This window comes from Corvus brachyrhynchos, unplaced genomic scaffold, assembly GCF_000691975.1.
Source record: "Corvus brachyrhynchos isolate BGI_N302 unplaced genomic scaffold, ASM69197v1 scaffold255, whole genome shotgun sequence".
NCBI lineage: Eukaryota > Metazoa > Chordata > Aves > Passeriformes > Corvidae > Corvus > Corvus brachyrhynchos.
This window is the reverse complement of record NW_008238358.1, coordinates 2687252-2692058: the sequence shown is the minus strand read 5'-3', so window position 1 is coordinate 2692058 and position 4807 is coordinate 2687252. Positions and strand designations below refer to the sequence as shown.

The following is a 4807-nucleotide window of genomic DNA, read 5'->3' as shown; positions in this document are numbered from 1 at the left end:
CGTGCGGCTGCCGTGGCTCGGGAATCACTGCGGGAGAACAACGCTTTGAAGTGCCGCTCCGGTATCGGTTCGGTGCGGAGCGAGACCGCATCTCACTTGGTAGCGTCTCTCTAGGATACAATGTACATCTGGGCTCGGAAATTGGTACGGCTGATTAAGGTGCCTTTTCTGCTCTTTCCCCTCTTAAAACTCAGTGTATTAATTTTTTTGAGCCTTTCCGCGCTAAATAAATGCTGTTGTTATTTTAATTCTATAAATGTAAACTTCTATTTAGTTAATGGAAAATACATCACCACCAAGGTTTAATTATCATCTTTTTAAATTACTCTTTTAGTCAAGTGCACACAATTATGAAATCACAATAGATTTAAAATATAATTCAAATTGATTAAAAAAAAACAAATCAGAGAAGTACATACCATTAAAGCAAACGTCTAAATTGTATTGGTAGGCCGGCTACCACCTGAGCTACAGTTTAAATAGCGTCAGCAGTCTTTGCTATCGGTGTCAAACCACCTCTGTTATTAGGAAAAAGGATTCTTATCAGAGGGGATTTAGATGCTGTTGTAACTGCAAAATCTAATTATTTTTGATCCAGGCATTTACCCCCAGAGTCCCACCTTGTTTAAATAAAGTGTTTTCTTTCCTCTTGAACAAATGCATTTCCATTTGAATTAAATATTGATAATTTGACCTTTTAGTTCCTTTAACTAATCAAAAGGAAAAAAAAAATCCAAATGTAGATCCTAGTGCCTTGCCCTAGTGGGTCTTTCCGCTTGAATAGACACTGAGATTAAATGAGTCAAACTTCCTCTTTCATTGCACTCTCTTTGCACTAATTGCTTATGCAAAAATGCAGATTTGTATTAATTAGTAACTCCACTGATTAGTTCGGTGGTATTTTCACGTAATAAATCATGCTGCAGACACGATTTTTGGCACGTCCCCAGTAGTGGCTCAGGATGCAATAAGTTTTCCATATTAAATAAAATCTTAGCCTAAATCTACCTTTTCGTTGCAGGTACACTGTGTACCACCTGCTGTATGCACCTGCTACGGGAAATTACCTTCTGTCCCTGGCAAGCCTCTTTCCTTGATAATGCACTCCTCTTCACAGGGTGTAGACTTTAAAATGGGACACATGAATCACAGAATCAAAGAAGGAGAGAAATATGATGGTTTTTTTAACCCTTTCAAATGAATAGTGCTCATTTTTAAGGGGATGAAAGATACATGTATCTATGTAAGATACATCAATGTCGATTTTTTTCTTTTCTTTCCTATGCCCAGCCACGTTACCTCCTTTTACAGCACCATTCACTGTGTGTCCAAATTATAAAACCCAAGCCCATTTTTATTTTGTACCTTTCTTTCTCTTTCCTTGAGCTGCAGAGGCTGAACTCCTACAAACATGACACTTGTTAACTGGAGTTCATATCTCGGTTGGATACAGAGGCCTCAGCAGCAACAAGACTCCACAGCATCTCTAATGATATCTACACAGTAGATATCCGCTTGCTTGTATCATGAAACCTCTATAAAAATGTCTCTAGATCACACACAGGCTGATGCACAGCCTCCAGCTTTCTACATGTGAAAAACCTTTCCCAATTCTTTCTAAAATCATCCTAGATATTACCTTTCTCCTGGTTCCCTCAGACTGAGTGGTCTATATTTCACAGTGCCCTCAAGCAAGGCAGCACAAGGCACTGGTATATCTACTACAACAAATAATGCCAACTGGTGCAATGCTTGTTAAAAAGAATATGAGGCTCCAAAGGAATATAAAGGATGATGACACTGGTGTAATTTCCTAACAGATGACACTTTCAAAGGCAGATCCTGACCAGTCTTTGTCTCTTTTCTGCTAAAACTCTCCCTCACACAAGCAGGACTGTTGCCACAAACACACTTACAGGATCTGGCCTTTGGCCTCAGTCTAAGCAGTGCAATGGGGTGGAAGAGCATCAAACACAGGTGCCAGCAGATTATCCAAAGCTTTGCTGAGATTAAAATCTTGTCTCAATATGAGTTATTGCATATTCTCTAAATAGAAATCTCCTTAGTGGTGGCTTTAAAAGGTCTGCTTTATTTTCCTTTAGAGAGAAAGTAGCAGTTGAACCCCAGGCTGTGCACAAAACAGTTTATGCATTTGTTCCCTATGGCAATCCAATCTGAACATTTTGCCAACATTTTGCAGCTCCTAGCAAAGCCATTGCTTCTGTTAGTGTTCCTTTATTGAAGAAAGTTAAAACCAAAATGCTCTTAAAGGGTTATACAAAAAAATGGCCCTGATTAATCTCAGAACACGGTTACTTGTTTAAGCAATATCCTGTGAACAAAACAAGAAAGGTTAAATCAATGATCCACAGGGATGGAAAAAGAGATTCAAATAATCATTAAATCTTATTATGTAATACGGCTTTGTTTTTACCTCTTGGAGTGAGTTCACACCTGGGTCTGTGCTTTAAGTCCTCAATAGTGAGCTGGGCATGATGAAGAATCATTCCCCATCACAGCACAGTGAAACCTCTACAGCTGTAGAACAGAACTAGTCAACTGAAACTCTTGCTAAGCATTTTAAGTGTATATGAAGATATTCTTAGTTATACACATCACCACATTTTAAGTAATTTCCTTCCTCTGCCATTCCTGTCACCACTCTTTTTACCCCCTGGACTGCCACTGTTAGTTCACAACGTTGTGCCAAATGCCTCAGTGTGTGTTATCACATGTAACTGCTTTCCAGAGATGCTCCTAGGACATTAACTATCCCAGCTATGCGTGTGATTATCCCCAGACTACACTGACATGATGTGGTCCTTCTCTGTGTCTTGAAGAGGAGTGTCGAGGAGGTGTCTAATCCTCAAAGGACAGGATAAGCACTAGATGGCACACTTTGTTTGCCCTCTTTCACTGCAAAGATTCACATAAAAGATGGTATCTTGTCATCCAAAAAAGCATTTTTGTTCTTATATCACTTCCTGCAGAGTGTAATTTCATTACCTTCCATCAGCTGGGGGCAATCTTAAAGTTCACCTAGAGGAGGTATGGACATATCAAGGCCCTGGGGTTTGATAGGTCCATATCATACCAAGCGCAACATAGACATAAATAGACTGCAGTCATGTTCCAAGGACTTTCAAAGGCAAGTGTCCATTAGGGTCAAAAATACATCTAAACACCAAAATATTTTATTGTAAGCTCTCATGCAAAATTAACTTTCTGTCATCTTTCAGCTGGGAAGATGCAAGCCTTGCTGAAGTGCTCAGCGTTGGAGAACTGATGGCCGTGACTCTACGTAATTGTGGAAGAAGTGTGGACAAGCTTGAAAAAAGCAGTAAATGAGGAATAATCTACACACTGTAGCCTGTCAGGTGTCCTTTGGAGAAAGGCTGGCTGTAGTGGAGTTATGGCATGAGCAGCCAGTGATGCAACAGCTATGTTCTGGCTGGAGTAATTTTGCAGAGAGACATCCTTAATGCTGAGCTTTAGTCCAAAGCTCTAGGTCAGAGTACTTCTGAGGTGCTGGGACTGAAGTTGTGTGCCACAATGCACACACACTTTTCTCATGTACCAGGTAGGCCTTTTCTATTTATTTGTGATGACTCTGTCCCAGGAAAACATTTCTCTTTGCTAGTCATCGTGTGAGCCCAGAGAAAAGTATGTACTGAAAACTTGTAGTTCTCTCATCTGGCTTAGTCCTTCTGTCAGAGTTTTTTTCTCCATGCTGAACCTTTGCTTGGTTTATGTGGATTCCCAAGAGAGGAGGAACATGCTTGTAAATCACTGTTTTCTCAACAACTGAGCTCCAGTTACATGCCACTATGATAATATAAATATTTACTCATTTTGTCCCTCTTCACCCTTGCAAGTGGATAAGAGCATCTGGCCCTTTGTTGGTAGTCTATTGTCAGTTTGCTAGAGCATCCAGTTGTTTACGTTGACTTGAAAAAGGGCACATAAATAACCCTGCTCTCCACTGCTTTGCAGAGTGTGGTCACTGTTGAAAGGGGGTGTTAAGCCTATCCTTCCAACAGGAGAGGGGAATTCTCACCTGGCCACTCTTCAGGTGGCTTGCAGATCTGTATTTGACAATTTCGCAAAAGAAGCAGTGGAGAAGAAATCTATGGGTTTTGTATTTCTGTATATTTATCCTCAGAGTTCATGCTGTGGTATTTACAAAATCTTTTTGGCAACACAAATAACCTCAAAACCAACGACAAGACGATTTTATTGGAGAATAGATCTAGCATTTTTAAAACTGAATTTTAAAAAGCTCTGGTGGAAGAAGAAATAGAGAGTATAAAGTTAAGATGTATTTTTTAAAGATCTATTTCAAACTATCATCTGTAGTCCTTCTGTATCCATGCCATCTCCAGGTAGACTGATGCTCTGTAAAACTATCAATAAAGAGAATGACTACATATTCTTTCCAAAATTAATTTTAAAATTACTGTTGTCCAGGATTGAAAAGCAACTGTCAGCAGGTTGTTTGGTTTTGTTTGTTTTCTTTTAAACTAGGGGGTCAAGGTTCACAACAGCAAGAATCTCTACCCCTGATAGGTTTGTACTTCTAAAACGATTTGTTATTGAAAAGGATCAGCAATTTCAGTTGGTGTCAGGCACATACTCAATCTCAAGTGTAATTAATAGTCCATTTCTTCTACTATAGATGCACAAGTAGTTATAAGTTTCTTGGATCACCGTGATTTCAAATTTTCTGTTGAAAGTTTGGGGCAGGTCATTCAGTAGCTGCTCTGAACAAACACGTGTGGGAGCTGTGAACAGTAAGCAGCAGCGGTAA

At 39.6% G+C, this 4807-nt stretch overlaps 1 long non-coding RNA gene across 1 annotated transcript; it reads left to right on the top strand.

The window, feature by feature from the left end:
* Positions 1–8: 8 nt before the first annotated feature.
* LOC108447057 lies at positions 9–4427 on the top strand. The gene is made up of 2 exons (XR_001862445.1): positions 9–144; positions 3240–4427. It is a non-coding gene; the product is annotated as an uncharacterized LOC108447057 (long non-coding RNA).
* The last annotated feature ends 380 nt before the right edge of the window (positions 4428–4807 follow it).